Here is a 17438-nt window from a genome sequence, read left to right on the forward strand (position 1 = left end):
GAATTATGGTGACTAAACAATCTGGATGCTGAGTGTTGTGGCTTCATTCTTTCACTTATTGTGCTGGATGTCTGGAATATTTTCATTGCCTTATTTATACTTGTACAACACAACTGAGAGCAGAATGTGTCTTTAGCTGACATATATCCTCTTCTTAACTTTTATGGTTAAATCAGCGTTGCAACCATCAAGAAGGTAAAAATAAAATTGCAAATATAACTACAGGAACTTGGTAACACTACAGGAACCTTGCAGACAGTAAAACAAAAGGAAAATAAAGGATGGACCTCACTATCTCCTTTGCCACACATCCTTGTCAACAGTCACCTCTAGTTTGCTGCAGTAGTCTTCCACTGGCACGGAAAAGTCCATTTCCCTTCACAGCGAACCTTACTGCTTTGCATCAGCATCTGCTCACTTGGGCCAGCTCTGTTCTTAGTGCCAGGGTAACAAATCTCCTTAAAACTATTTCTACTAGATATTTTAAAAACTGATGTGTTCAAAGAGGTCTCATAGCTCAAGGAATTGGCATTGTCCATAACACCCAGTACTGCTGTAGTAGCAATTACATTTGTGCAACACAATATTTGATTGCTTGTCTTTAATTCTGCAAAGCAGTGCACGTCAGCAGACTGCCAATACAGACAGCCCTTTGGAAGGGTTTGTGCAGTGATGATTGGTGTTTGGCACATGCTTATGCGTGCTTTGTGCTAATTATAATTACAGTATCAGTAAGGTAAGGCAGGAACTTTTTTTATTAGGTACATTTATTTCCCAGTAAAGCAAATGTATTTCCCATGTGGTCTAGATGTCTTTCAAAGAACCAACTTTACAGTATATGCTCAAAATGAATTCTTGCTTAGAACAATCTTTTTGCATCAAAGTCACAATTTTAGAGCTATATACAAAAATATATATTAACCTCCTGCAATTGTTTCTTGTAAGCCATAACTGAAGAAACATTTCTATACTAATGCAGTCTGACTTACCACTGTATTCATGCTTATGGAAATTGATTTTACAACAGAGTTGCAAAGTAATTAAGAATATATTTTTCTTTTGTGTTACACTGAAGGAATCCTGTCAAAAGGAGTAATATGCTAATATTTTAGAGTAGTTGTCTAAATTTTAGAGATGGGGTAAAAAAAATTATGAATACCTAAACTGCTTAAGGAGCAAGGTCGCTTAAGGAGCAAGGTCTTTTTTTTTTTTTTTTTTTTTCTCACCCAGAAGTCACAGGGTCCAATAAACTGTATGGCTCAAGCTCTGGTTTTGTAGTCAGTTTTAAGCAGTGTTAGGACAGCCTGCCACTAAACAGGGCAATTTCTCCCCGCTCCAGCCATATGCTGCTATGTCTCCTCACTTCTCTTTGCACGACTGCTTGTATGACCAGGCCATGGCAAGACAAGCACTGGCCTCAGTGCAAAGAGCAGAGGAGAACAAGCAAGCCAGGGTAGGAAGAAGGCGGAGATACCACGTAGGTGTGGGACAACCCACACAGACATCGGCATTATCTCAGCACAAAGTTGGAGTTTTAGGGTGCTATATGAGGGGTCTTTCTTGCAAATAGATTTGCAGCTTTCAAATTCTATAGGCATTCTTTACATTATGTGCATAATTCATTATATTATTTAAAAAAAAAAAAAAAGGGAAGTTACTGGTCCTTTCGTATAAGCCTAACCCAAAACTTATAGCTGTCTCTTTGATTTGTGGGATTTTGAGTTTTCCAAATGATTCATACTTGCTAAATGGTCACTGACCTAGATTCCTGCCTGGAAGCATCCCTAAACTTTGTACTGTTAATTTATGGCTCCAAATCCAAACATTATATTTTGAAATCTCTTGTGCTACTTACATATTTTAAATTTGATGATTGAAATCAACTGCTTCCATTTCTGGGTTGTATTGTGTTGAGCAATGCTCTTCCCCAATCCAATGAACGATGTTCTGAAAGCAAATTGGCATAGAACTTGAAATATATATATATATATATGAGATTCAGCGTTTTTTTAAAAAAGAGACACTTTAACAAAACCACTATAACAGCGCTGCAAGCTCCAGACACCACCAGAAATCGAGCAAGGGAAATGATTTTGCAAGTCTGACTGAGCTGAAGTGTTGAAAATTTGGAAAAGAACGGGACAGGCGCAAATAAGCAGCATTACCTCTCTCCAGGTTTTTACTGCTTTGAAAGAGCATGTTCTCTGAGGGCAGACTGGGGCAGTGAGCTGGAGCACAGATCTCAAAGTCATTCTGCCAATGCTGAATAGCTAGCAAGCATGCACGTTCCTGATGGGGGATCTGTGAAGACAAAGTCCTGCTTCTTGCAATGGATATTTCTGCTGAATTTTGCAGGCCACTCTTCTTGCACAAGGAAAGGACGCAGAGGAATTTGAAGGGCTGGTCTCCCCCTTTTTTCTTCCTCATAGGATACGCAGCCCGAACTGCTAGGCAAAGCTCTGAGGATTATTACTAGAGCTTGAGTTGAGTTATGATTTGAATTCTTAGATCCCCAAAGTGAAAATTCAGCAATCTTATTTTTGAAGAAATAATACTGAACTTGGATGCAACATAAAATTCACACAATAACCCAGGACTGTGTTATTGGGGACCATGGGAAGTTCGTTTCTTGAATGACACCTGCTGGAAAGTCTAAAGTGTGTCCGAGAGCTGTGCTGCGGGACAGAGGCACGTCACGTAAAGACTGCCTTCCCCGTCTTCCAATGAATTTGAGTGGCCTGGATATGCTGTGATGGGTAAGTACAAATATAGTTGTCAAGGTGAAGCAGTGCAAGTTGCTAAACAATATTAAACATTATGAAACTTAACAAACATCTGCAGAGTTTTTTAGAGCGGACTGTGCGTTTGATAAAATTGTTACACCGTACCGGTTTAATTGCACTTATCTTTTTCTTTCATTTATTTCTAGAAACCTTAGCTTGAGAAGACAGAGTTTTGCAGTCTGAATTTACATTGTGTCTTGCAAACATAGGGATAAAGGCTGTTTTTCTTCCTCTGGCAATACTCTCAATAAGATAGCTGTGAAAAATAGCATCACTGGAGTAAGTAGTATATGTCATTTCATTAAGTACATTACTCCCTCCGTTTTTACAGCAACTGAGAGATCTTTTTTTTTTTTTTAATAGGATGTGAAAGCTTAATACTCAGCAGAAAAATATTAACAATATCCAGCACTAGAAAAATAATAATATTTTCCTTATTTATTCTCAAATATTAGCTAAATAATGTGTAAACTTCTTGATAATAAGGACCTGGAGAAATTGTACTCTAAATCATTATGAATTTTCCACACAGAACCCCAGTGTAATAAAAGATTCTGTTCGGTTTCAGAACTTTTTTTTCTATAATCACACTGGCAAGCAGACTTACAGCTCTGCCCCATAAATGCAACATACATATTTTTGTTGTTTGTTTTGGTTTATAGTCTTCCTGCCATGTAGATGGCAGCAGCACTCAAGCCTTGAAATTCACTCCAGCTTTTTCTTGAGTTTATTCCAAAACTCCATGTTTAAGAATATTATTCTCGAGAATGAACTGAAAGCATGATTACTTTAAAGATGGATATCGGCTTAGTTATCTATACCTTTAAAGAAGCCTGTAACTTCACGATATCAGTGTTTAAAAAGCAATGTGTTATATCCGTCTGTATGAATATAGATGCCACTATTTGTTTTTTTGTACATTATGACATATTTTCTGTCTGTAAATTAAATTGCTAGTATTTTTTCTACTGCGCTAGATTTCAGGACACACAGGGTGTTTCTGAAAGCTCAAAAATGTTAACATTTACTAGGATAGTCCCCACATTTGTTTCCTTGCAGAATGAGAAGCAGCTGGCAGGTGCTTGAGCAGGAAGGCTGTTGACTGTGGGCATCCTTGTCAACAATACAAGGAGGAAGGACAGAGAAAGGTAGTGGGATACACAGTGCGGGATTTTGTGCTATGGGCTCTACTAATCATAGTGCTTTATAAAAAATATTATGAATTATCCTGGAAAAAAATATTTGAAGGTCCAAATATCTTTAGCTTGGCATAGAGTGGAATTGTCTGCACTCTGACATTTACTTTGGCTAAGAAATAGAGAGAGGTTTTGAAAGAGAAGCAACAAAACTGAGACCCAGAATCAAAGCTGTCTGGCAGCCTCAGTCTCGGCAGCATCAGATGAAACCTCAGGGAGGCTTTGTGGGATCATCTCCAGGCCCTGGGAGATAAGAGCAGGTGTTACACACGTGACTGTGCACAGAGGAAAAAACTAGCACAAAAAAGCATAATGATGGTAGTTTCTTGAACTAGGAAATACTGTTTAAATGCTGTAGGCAAATGGTAGTGTTTTCGTAAGCTGTCATATGAAGTAGATCAGCACTAACTCCCACAATGCTTCTTAACCAGCAGCAGCTGAAGTAACGGGGAGATTAAATATCTAATGGACAGCATTTCTCATTCTGTAGGATCCTGCCTGGGGATGAACTTGGTGGAGGTTTAATCCATACTGAGCATGGAATCAGCTAAGGTAACTGGGAAAGTGGGAAGACTGTGGCACTTAACCATCCTCATCCAGCTGCCACAGCTGCAGATTTGGACAGGTCTGTTCCAGCCTTGTGCAGAAGCTGGGAGATAAACAGGAACCTATATCCCTCTGATGCCCTTGTTATGTGATATGAAGTAGAAGCCCTTGGCCCATTATATCATCCAGCCATTTGTAGTCAGGCAGGTGGTCTTCAGAGGATGGACTTCCACGCTGGAGGGTCCATTACAGCTTCAAGCTGCATTCAGTGGACGATCTGTGACCAAACAGGCTCCTAATGCCTAATGAGGCTATGACCAAAAAGCCGTTACAGATGTTGTGATAGCATTCCTCCTGCTTAACTAGCGCTTCAGGGAAAGGACTAACAAAGGGAAAGTATGAATTTGTGTCTGATAAAAATTGTGACAACAGTAAAAGTAGAATTAATGATGGTGAGAAAAGTGCAGCAACAGGACACTTGGCTCATTAAAACACTGGGATAGCCAGCTTTTGTGTCTCCTGCATACCGCTGAGTACGATGCTACAGCTGCTACATTGGACAGTGCTAATCGGAAAAGCACTTCCCTTCTTAAATCTCTTCCAGATAAATACATGCCTAGAGCAAATATATCTTAACTGCTTATAGGGTATGTTTTGGAGATTTGGTGGTTTTTACTCTCCACTTTATAGCATCCATTAAATCAATCTTAGAGTCCATCCCAGTGAGCTGATATTTGTCAGAAAGCTGCTTCAAGGTCTCCCAAATTCACATGTTGGTTTTTTTTTTTTTTTATATTTTCAAAATGATGCCACTGCTTAAGTAATAAAAATATCTTTTCAGCTTTCCTCTATCACACTGGTAGTACACTCAATGTAGTTATGGGACAGTTCTGTGCCTTGCAATCAAAAATGCATTTAAATTCAAACAGAGTTCATATTACTGCTGATTGTTCATGAGCTATAAAGAATACATATTTAAAAATCTCTCAGAAACTTAACTTTCTGTGTATTAGTATTTTGTCTGTGGAATGGAAATATTTGCAAGGCCCTACCTCGGAGAAGTTTTGTAAGGATATAGTGGGAGGTCATGGCATTTTGTAAGTAAAATACACAACCAAAATTATGTAATAAAAAGCTTGATTGATTGATAGATTTTTGTTATCCCTGCCCAAACTTGTTAGGCTGAATCAACAAAACTACCTGAGCAATATGGTATAGAAACTCTGAGAACTACCAAACATGGCTTTCCTTAGATATTTTTGCAGAATCACCTTGGAGTATAACTGCTCCTTAGAAACTTGAGATTTGCAGCAATAAGATTTCAAGCTTTTAAAGAAGTTGATGAACAATTTTAATGGATTGGATACTGAGAAAAACATCAGAGAAGACATCACAAGCGCAGACTCATTCCAGGCACTGTTTCTTATATTTGTTGCTGTAGTTATATGGAGTGACAGCCCAATGAATCACGGGGTGGTCTTTTGGTCTGACAATTTGGGTATTGTCCGAGCAATTAACAGGCAGTCAGCCAGTTGCAGCAGCTAGTGATTAAATTACAGAGGTTCTTTGGTGGTTTCCATAAAGAAATCTCTGGGAAGAGTTAGGTGGATCCACCATCTATCATATGATGAACATGTGTCTTGTTATGTTTACATGTTTATTCAACTAAATACTTAAGAATATTATGTCACTTGAGAAGAGCTGATATTTGAAAGACATTTCCTGCTTTTGGTTTCTGCTGTGCTAACCCTGTTCATGAGGAGAATTTATGATACTGTTGGGGTAAACCTTTAGCTTTACATTTTTTTTGTAGGAGATTTCAGGAATGTCCTTCCTGACGTCTTAAGTCACATCTCTGACTAACTGCATGAGTACTTCACTGGTTTCATTCTGGATTTTTTATTAAAAATTGCGTTCTCTGTTATTTAAGTCCTTTAAGCAGATATTATTGGCGTTAACTGTTTGCTTAGCCCACAAAACATGTAGCACTCTGTGTTACTCCACTTTTTTACAATGTCTAAAACTATAGGTGCTCATCTGTATTTCTGCTATTTGGCTGTTTCTTTTCTTCCTCATGTGCGGGACAAATCTATCACACTCTTCCCAGAATTTTGAGTTTTTTCTTCCTCCCATGATAGGCAGTGGTTAAACTTCCACAGGGAGAGAACAAGGTAAAATCAGCAATAAGGAAAAATAAAGAGAAGTAAACTCTATTAGCAAGAGTAAATATACCAGCATGGCCAAATTATGATCACACTGACCTCCAAGCTGCACTCTGATCTTTTATGGTAATTCTGAACAGAGCTGCTGAAGGTAGATGTAAATGTCAATACTCTAGGAAGACTGGGAATTTCTGGGAATTTGCGTACGATACATATGGCCATAACCACAATCCTGCAGGTGTTGGGTACAGTACCCGCTGCACTGAGCTCACACGTGGCATTCTTGAAAGGGGGATGGGACTATAAAATGAATCTCAGAAGCATTAAGTTTTCTTAAGCATTTAGCCCTTTTTCCTGGGGATAATCTTTCTGGATTAGCCAGGAAAGTGCCCTTGCTGGCTAGCAGGGAGGGGAGAAGGTAGTTCTGTACATTTTAATGCTTTTACAGCTTCTGTACTAAAAGACACTGGGAATAAGAGGGAAGCTTGCATGGCTTCCTTAGAGATAGATACAGCTCCCTTTCACACAAGGGTTTTACCAAGGTTTTGACAAAATGAATCTCCACAGTAGATTACTCCTGTTTACCTATCCAGTATTCAGTCCCGGACCATATCCTCCAGCAGCTTTTATTCAGCCAAAGCTGCTTCCAAAAGGGCTCAGGGGCATCACTTGGTCAGCAGCAATCAGTGGGTTAATACAGCCTGGCTTCTGCCTCTCTCAGATGTTCAAGAGAAGATAAAGAGGCAGGGATAGAGCCTGCAGGTTAATGAAATACCCCAACTGGAAGGCAGAAATCTGAGAGGAGAGACTTGGGAAGCAGAAGAGGAAGGGGGAATGTGAGGGTCTTTATATCCAGGTGTTACTCAGTTGAGAGAATTGCTGGGGCAGGATTGTTTTCCAGTATTATAAAAACCATTTGATTTGTTACAGCATAGCTGAAATTACTCATCTACCTGGCAAAAATAATCTGCCTTTTACACTCCTATTCAAATCAATACTGGAGTATGTTTGGAACTCTGTTATGCTAAAAAAAAAAAGTGCCCCCTTCCCCAAACCCCAAACAAAACACCAAAATCCAAAGGCACTCATGTTAGCATAAACAGCGGAATCTCTCTAACAAATTCTAACTAGTGCTTGGGTAAGCATTGTTAGAAACATCCATCGTGCATTTGAATAATTATTCATAAATTCTATTAATAAAATGAATGAGTAGAACTTAGACAAATATAGAGAGGTAATACAGTAAAACAAGTGGCACTACTACAAGAAGCTGTTGTACTATGCTGTTTTGAATATCACCATGAAAACAGCTTACCTTTTTGCTGAATCTTTTCAATAATCCTGGGCTGTAAATGATGCAGCCATGTAAATAGCTCTGACGGTTGCACTTTGACCATATAATATGAAAAATAGCTAGTTCTCCATAATTGCATTGTCAAAAAATTCCTCCTACTTATCAGTATGCGACCTCCTGTTACAGACAAGCAGAATGCAGAACAATCTACACAGTCTGCAGTGTTCAAGATGCTATTCTTACTGTTATTATCAGCAATGACAATTATCTCTAAATGTTCAACAGTAAATCCAGAGGAATAAAAGGAAACATTTCTCCTAAGTGGTGTATAACAATACCTGACACCTTTCATCTGTAAGAAGCCCGAAGTGCTTTACAAAGTCTGCTGGGATCACTTCACCCACCACTGAAATGTAGCTATCTCTATGGTGAAATTCAGCTTCTATTCCACACCAATGCCATTGCACAGCAATGTTTTTGAAAAAAGTGACAACTAAATGAAATGCATTGAATTGTTCTTGTGAAAGCTATCATAGGATCCTCAGTGACAGCCAGTCATTAAAGCTTTGGTTTGGCATCTAGAGCAAAAACCAGCAGATACTTCATCCTCCTCTGCCCTCACACACTTCCTTCCCAGCCAACACACTCCAACACACTTCCCAGCCAACACAACAACATTTTCTTTCTGTTGTTCTCAGAACACTCTGCCCATGGTGAGAAGAGCAGCTGCAAATACACTGACAGCGCCCAGGTTTGACTATGCTTCTCTTACCTTTTACCAGCAATGACTATCAGTTGAAATACTACTAATGAATGAAGTTCTACTAATGAAATCACACTAGTAAGTCCGGGTGCCTGAAGTTATCCTTAGGCAGTAAGTAATAATGGAACTAGAATGCTTAAAAGTTTATAGGAAAAAAATGGGCATAACTATTCTACGACTGTGGTTCTCTGACAGCCTTGGTCTGTTTAAGCCCAACTCTGTGAAATTAAGTACTAATCTGTTTTTCCTTATGAAATATTTATATTATTTTTCATTATTTTAGTACTATATCTATGTATTTATATGAGCAGTTATGCCTGGGCCCTCACTGTAAGGTGACTGTAGAAACAGATGCTGTATCTGTACTGGTAAATTAGAGTAAGGGAACATTCTCGGGTATGGGAACTCATATATACAGATAAAATGATGGAACAACTTCCATGTTCTTGATCTACAACAACTAATACACTCCTGATGACCATATCTGCTAGGAAGCGTTTGAACACGTCCATGCTCTTCTGGAGGGTAAAAGAGTTTTTCACACAAACTTTCTTTCAGGTCTTCCTCTAGCAGTTGGATTTATTGCCAGAAAACAGTCCAGGGCACATTTAATTTGCTATTACAGATAAATATAAGGGGTATGTACAGAATAATAAAGTTTATATTAAGTGTAGTATTTGTACATTCCTGGATGTCATAAAAGTTAGTATAAAAGTGGATTGAATCTTCTTCAAGAGAAATGCATGCTATGCAGTATGAGTCATCTTGAAAGTGCTCTACCAATATGAATCAAATCATGGAGCTGAAAATGCATGTTCCTGCTAGAGTTTCCTATTACATTTTCATCTCACAGAAGGATGGGAGCAAGCCCAGGCAGGGGATCTGAACCCTGCTGAATTTTGGAGAGCTTAGCTCTTGCTGCTGATACAGATTTGATCCCTCCAACTCAGGTTTATGTCTGTAATGTGTCACTTTACAAAAGCAAGGTCCCGTATGGGTTCATTCCACTGCAGTATTACTACTTTACCTTACATTTCATCTCCTCTATGGTCTTGGCTGTTCTTTGGCAGAATGTGAGTTCCTTTTCTTGTAAGCCTGGGGAAACACTGGACATATGTCACCACTGAGCTACAGAGTGTGTGGGGAAATCAGCTAAGTGGACAGAGCCATTTTACCACTCAGAATATGGTGGTCTCTGCTCTTCTGCAGCTATAGACGAGGAAGCGAATCAAAAGTGTTGTTTCAGAAGAAGTTACAGACCTCTCTAAACCAAGCTGTTATATTTGTTTAATAGAACAAATGCAGGTAAACCGCTTCATCTAAGTTCTCATTCTGTACACAAATGTAGACAAAATGTAAGTACTGTATTTGATAGGACACACTGCATAACTAGAGAAAGGTAGCTTTTATTCTTGATATTGTTATGTAAATGAGAAAGTTATGCATGTTTCATTACAGCTTTTACTTGGTAGCTATATAGCAATAAAAGGGACAAAACAGAAGTGAATGTAATATACTGTAGCAAGTCACTTTAAATGTAACCTGAGCATACGAACAGTTTATAAAGACATGCTCTTCTTCTGCACTGAAATTTAGAAGACTTGAGTTTTGACTCAAGTTCAAGCTTCTCATCTGCTCTTGGGCAAGCCATGTGAATCTCTTTAAGTCTCTGTTCCCACATAAATTGAGGAATAATTTCCAGCTTCGTGGGAGTTTTGTGAGTGTAAGTACATTAAGGTTGGTGAAATAGTTACATACTACAGTGGGGTGGGGGCTAGGTAAGGATGTAGATAAATAAAATATCAGTGTTAGATGCTATCAACCACTTATTACTGTAAAAGTAAGAGAAACATTATATTAAGTGCATAAATGTAATTTTTCTTCTCTCAAGAAGCTTCATCATACTTTTAAAACAGAGACAAACTGAAGAGTGAAGCCTGAAGTAACAGCAATAACTCTGAATCCACGATGAGATATTCTGAGTGGTGTCTTAAAAAAGCACGGTGTGAATACACTATCGAAGTTTATCTTGCACATAAATCCAAAAAATTCTATTGCCAGAGAGACAAATTTATATATGCTTATGATGAATGTTTGGTTTCTGAAACATATATGTTAGGATGAAAGATATCTCCTATTAGAGATGCTAAATTGTTTAACAGGTTTTAAAATGCATTAAAATTTAAGGTTGTAAATTTATATTAAAAACATCACATTTTTTTGTTGTGGCCCCACTGAAACAGGCTCACTGATTCTAAAGTATTTTGAGTCAAGTCTTGTATCTATGTGTGTATATACATATGTGTGTGTGTGTGTGTGTATGTATTTACTTATATCCGCCATTGTATATTCCATATTGAGTCCTATTTTAAAAGTGAATATGAAGGTTACAGTTACATTATGAAATGTCAGCTATAGGACTGCAGAAAGAATGGATGTGGCAACGCTTAACTCTTCCCACTGCACGTATGTATTACACACCAATCTTTATGTGTATTAGCCCATGTCCATTCATAATCAATAATACTGCCTCATCAAACTCTTCTATACTTTTATATACACATATGTTTAGCACTCTTAAAGATATTTTAAAGATAAATGGGTCTAATTCTGGTCCTGACAATCAGACCAGAACAATACAATTGATAGATTTGGCTTCACATTTGAAATGTTAACCCATTACGAGGCAGGTCGTAGCAAACATTCCAACAAACAAAAAAATAGGAGAATCTTACCACTTATTATTTTCCCTGTCTTCAAAGACTTCATCTTTGAGGCAGAAATTTATAATTCTGCTTTCTATTTTAATTATCATTTGACTACTGCATCTTCAGTAAAAGCCATATCCTCCTTAAATTTTCCAATTTTTTTTTTCTTTAGTTGACAGACAGTTGCTAATCACATGTATAATACCCTGAGCAAATTTCAGGCCATATGGGGATAGAATAGCTTCCTGCCTATTTTGCCCCCTTCCATCCTTATTTTTTTCACTTTATATGAGAGGCTGGTTTGCATTTGTGAATGAATGCTGTGGTGTGTATTGTCTGTGATAAGAAGAGGGATCGTGTGGATGTTAAGCCTTTAAATGTAGATGGTGAAGTTTAACAGAGGCTTTCAAATTCACATGTACAAAGACAGCATTTACTTCTCTCTCTGCCTGCTTTGAAGCACTCTGCAACGAATCTGCCGAGTACACACCATAAAATACTCTTTATATCAATCCTGGACAGATATTTTGCAGTTTGCCTGGCAGACAGAACAGGGTGTCACGCTGTCCTCTGGATGCTGCACTGGGCTTTACTGGCGAAGTCTTTGCTGTTGTGAGCACAGGGGTATCAGAGTCTTTAGCCAATGTCTAGCAATGACATGAGAGCTCCAGAGAGATTCCTTTGAGAAGAATCATCTGCTCCTGCGGTTGGATTCAGTTAAAGATTTGGCATATGAATTTTGATCTCTCAGTTGCCTTAACAAAAAGCGAATTCCATAACTTCCTCTGCAAGGTCTGTTTGACTTTGCTGGAGGAAGAACTCTTGTTCAAAGCTAGCCCAGCAAACATCATTCATCACACTGTCAGTCACACTCAGATACCAAGGTACCTTCAACAAACGTTTTGTATTGTAACCTCTTGGTTGGTTATTAAATAAGTGTTTCCCACAAAGTTCCAGTAGTCATAGGACATTTTGTTAACTTTATGGGATTTATATTAACTCATAGCAATCTTTACAAGGTTGCCAGAAGGTGTAAAGAAACTAATGATTAGCTAGATTCTTCTTAGTAATTCAGAAATATTGATGAGTGCTAGTTCAAGTTGCTGTTACCAGCAGAGTATTACATGCAATGCTCGACTCCTGCTAAGAAGGAAGTCTTCTACACTCAACACGATCTTACTTTTCCTTATTTCATACTTCTTAATGTGCAAATACTGTTGTTATTATATCATCTCTGTCAAAATTCATTTTCAGCAGCTGCTGAAATCTTCAAGTCCTGCCAAAGACAGTTATCAACTATAAAGTGAGACCTGAGTCTAAAGCAGGTGCAGTATTCTCCTCAAAAATTATTGTAAGTAAAAATAGTTACAATAATTATCACTAATATTGAAAAGGGTTTTTTCTTTTAATCTAGTATCATATGAACTAATTTCAGAAGCAGTTAATATGAACTCATAACATGTATGTAGGTTATCTTAAACTGTAGATTTAGTCTTATTTTAGCATACGAAGAAAAGTTTAAAAACATCTAGGCTTTGTTCAAACACTGTCTTGTGTACAGTTCAGGAAAATGTACATATCTGATAACGTAATGACAGTACCACATGCACCTGTTCCCAGAGAAGGGTGTTTACTTAAGGCCTGAAGCAAGGTTCAATTTTGAAGAAAAGTTGACAAGGACAATTTCTTACTTACCTTTACTAGCTGACAAAGCACAATAATAATAATGATGGGTGGTTGCATTCCAAGCTTTCACTCACCTGAAACACCACAGAGCGATTTATATGTATTTGTTCTTTGCTTTCACCATAGTATTACACAGCTAGGTGGCATTTCCAAAGAAGCCCAAGAAATAAAGCATTCAGCTCTCAGAAAGAGTTACTCAACTGCATGAAGCTGTGCTTATTCATCCACAGCAATGCTGAGTTTTTCTGAGACCCTGTGCTTAGGAGAGGGAAGAGCACACTCCTGGCACTTCCTTGCATCACTCCTCTCTCTGCAATATTGTCGCATGCATCGGGCACTTTCTGGAACTGTACATGGGTTTCCTTTATCTCCTTACCTAGAAAGGCTCAGCCAATCCTCTAGAGCAGTTTTGCTCTTTAATCCATCCTGTTCCTCCTCTTTTCCCAATATCTAAACCCTCATGTCCTTCTGCCTTTTGCTGCATTCACTTAGCTGTGGATGTCTGAGGCCTATGAGAGGTGCTTTCCCCTCTGCTCTCTGAGAGGTACCAACACAGAACCGCTCCCTTGAAACCTCGTCACTGGCAAGAGAGTGATTCTCTGATATCTGGCCCTGATCTGTATATGGTATTGGGAACAAACACTTTACCCTTCCACACACACTCTCTCTGTGCCCAGTTAGTTCTGAATTACAAATACAAGAGGTCGACGTTTCCAGGTCAGCTTTTTCATGGATATTCAAAATATCTAACAAATAAAAGGGACATTTATTTAGCTCTAGAAAATCTGTTCATAGGTGTTTGGGGTTGAAGCAAAGTATTTTTTATTTGCTTGTGGAGCTCTCTAACCAGGATCACATGCTAATCCAAAACACTGAAGTATCATTGCAAGATCTGGCATATCTGCATTTTTGCCCCATAATCTTCTACAGAAGATAGTTCGGTGTCGTAAGTTTAGACCTTTATCCTTTATCTGGACAAACAGCCCTGGAGAGTAGTTGGTTCCTTTGTGAAGGAAGAAATATTGCCTGGGCTCCCTAACTCACCTCTTGTCACATTCAGGCAGTAAGGTGCAGGATTTTAATGTAGTTTCCCGCACTTTTCAGTATGTGTTTTCGTGGTTTCCCACAGGCGCTAAAATCTTTCCATGGACTGACCATTTTTGTATGGCAAGCTTGTGTGCCCGTCTGACTGACCCTCTGGTTTTGAACTGTGGATCAGTTTTTCCATGATGCCTTTTGAAAGACCAAGGTATCAGCTGAGCAAACCAGAGCAGGCAGTTTCCTGTAATCATCTATGCCATCATCTGCGCTGGATCATGGCAGCGGCTGATCAATAGAGGAGTATTTAAATATGTTAGAGCCTGAATCTGATATTCTACATGTTTAACTGCATAAACAGATCAATGGGACAGGATTGATCTCCATTGATATTTGGCAGTTTTCAAATACAATTAAACCACATTTGGAGTACTGAAAGCACTTGAAATAAACAACTGGGCACTATTTATAATTTAAAGAGCTACTCAAAAAATTTAATAGATCAAGTGGTTGTTTCAACAATGCCAGTGTCAAGGGAAAAGTTGAAATCCATATGCTGTATATAAATAGCAAACTGAAATTAATGGCAAACTGAAATTCAATGTGTTCTTTAGCACATATTATTATATACAAATATTTCAGTATTTATGATGATAAGGACATGCAATTAAATTGTCATTAACTGATCTATATGAATGATTATGCCTGAGCAGAATCTGAGGTTGGAATTATTTGTACAGTAGTGGCACAGATTCTTCAAATGTATAAATGGTGCCATTAACAATTGGCTTAAAGTGAGTAAGTAAGTTGCCAGTTTATAAATGAGATACTGTTGATAAAATGGCAACCTCAGTTTTCTCACATCCATAAACCAGTGGAATGCAAGAGTTAGCTACCCAGCTGGTTTTTGGTTTCGCTGATCCCTGTTGGCTGTGTTCCCACTGTGTCTGACAGGGCTCCAGCAATTCCCTGTATTCCAGAGCACCTCCAAGAGCTGACACCTGGCATCTCTGTTGTTCCTTCTGAGAGCCTGGCACCAGCATGCGTTTAGGCTACCGTCAAAACCTATCTGCTTAACTAGTGACAATCTAGGAATGTCCTTGGGTTGCCTTTGAGGGAAATGTCATTGTCACCACAAAGGAACATCAGATAGCCAAAGGCTGCTCAGTGTTTGACCCATTGACGTGCCAAGGAGATAGATACTGAAGGTCATAAAAAGGACCAGTGCCCACAAGTTTTCTCCCTGACCAATTCAACTGAGTCACACCAAAGCTGACCAGAAGAATATTCATTTTGGGAAATAAGATTTATTGGCCATTCTGGTCCCCCTCTGGGCAGTTTTACACAGCAACACAGATGCATTCATAATGAAACCTAGTGTGAGAGCTGAGGAGCTGATCCAGAACATACAAGGTGATTAGGAGGTTTACTTTCTAAAGAATTCTTTGCAAAGAAAGGCTTATGGTTTAAAGCAATTTGGAATACATAAAGGAAACATGGATCTGTAAGACTACACTCTGCTATAAACCTAGAGCACAGCGCTGTAAACCCCGATTTCTGTAAAGACATAGACTTGATTCATTACAAGGACACTGAATGTCAGCTCAGTAGCACATTTACCAGCCAACTTCCGTGTGAGCATGGGGAGACGTATTTTTGCACTTTATGCTGACAACATTCTGAAATATATCTAAACAGTATCAATGTGTTTTCCTTTCCCAGACACTTTGAAAATAATCCCATATGTTTGTGCTAAGGTCCCTATCCTGAAAAGCTGAGAAAGTGATTTCCATGTATACCATTTGCTTAATCCAATGCCAATGTAAAAAAAATAAGGCTTTTCTTGTGATATGGATTGAGAAGAGGAAAATATAGCAAGCTCCTTTTGCCCAGGAAGAAGGACTGGTTAAGCAGCATAGAGACAGTAGGGATTCCCAGCGTATGTTTATCAGAGTTGGGACACTGCAATCCTTGGCTCTTCAAACCTTCCCAAACCCCTCCTAGCTTCTGGAGGGTTCAGAACATGCATATGAGTGCGTACACTTCTACTGCAAGTACATACGTATCATTCCCAAGGGAACTGCTTTTCCTGTTAATGATATCAGAAATACTTTCACCTGAGAGGCTATTACAGGGTAAGCTTAAGAGGATATATTCAGTATTAAACTCTGCACTGTTCCAGTGGCCATGAGTACATCTCACTACAGATCTGTGTTGCACAGAGCAGCACAGTGAAAACTGTACAACAGAAATACTTTGGCATTTCACCTGAAGAGACATGGTGATGACTTACAGTATACCCTGAATAATATTTCTTCTCTGTGCTTTATCTGGACCAATAAATGCTTATGCTTCTGGATGCAGGAAGAGCTGTTTGTTCTCCTCAGCTGACAACCCATTAAAAAGAAAATAAAGTAAACATATCAGAATTAGTCCCCTTAAGCTTCCATCAAGCCTTCTGCCATGAGCACTTTGCTGTTGTTTTTGGTTTTTTTCCTTTGCCAGCTTTTGGCACTCAGGGCCAATCTATCTTTGGGAGAGAGAATAGCATCACTCTTCTTCCCCAGGATGTATGATCCAAGAACTAAAAATAGAGGCTATCCAGAACAATATCAGAGGGCTGCATAACAAATAAGTAGCCAAAATTGTTGAAGAAAACTTCTTCAGGTGGTGAGCAGTACAATATACTTTAAAAAAATATACATAGCCTTACAGTGAACAATTGTGAGATAACTAATAAAAAGTTATTTCCTTACCCCACCCAGTAGTGGTCAGTTTAAATCCTGAAGCTGGGGCAGTTTTCCCAGGATAACTCTGAGGAATTAGCTGACTTTTGATTATATTTCCTAAAAATAACATTCCAGTTTTATTGTTCTTCATCAGAAGGTAAAGAAAGAAAGAAGCATCACCAGCAGAAAAAAAACACGAGGCACTGTTTCACCTGAATTTTTCTGTAATGACTGTCAAGCAATGGGCTTTAGGACCTACTGGAAATGCAAACCCTCTAACAGCTTTCAGGCAAGCCCTTGTTTTCAGCTGATCATTACTAGCTCTGACCTTTTAAATCCTCTGCTGCTAAGGGAGAATCTGGTCTTTACAGAAAAGCTGTTCTGTATTCCATTCATAGCCAATGGAGAACTTAACTATATTTACTGGTATTTAACATACGGAGCATATTTGCCTGGAAGGTAGATGAAATCTCCTGCATTTAAGATCAAATCAATTTGAATTTAAGGTCACATTTGCAGAAGTCAATGTTCCG

This window comes from Platalea leucorodia, assembly GCF_965183815.1.
Source record: "Platalea leucorodia genome assembly, chromosome: 9".
Taxonomy (NCBI): Eukaryota; Metazoa; Chordata; class Aves; order Pelecaniformes; family Threskiornithidae; genus Platalea; species Platalea leucorodia.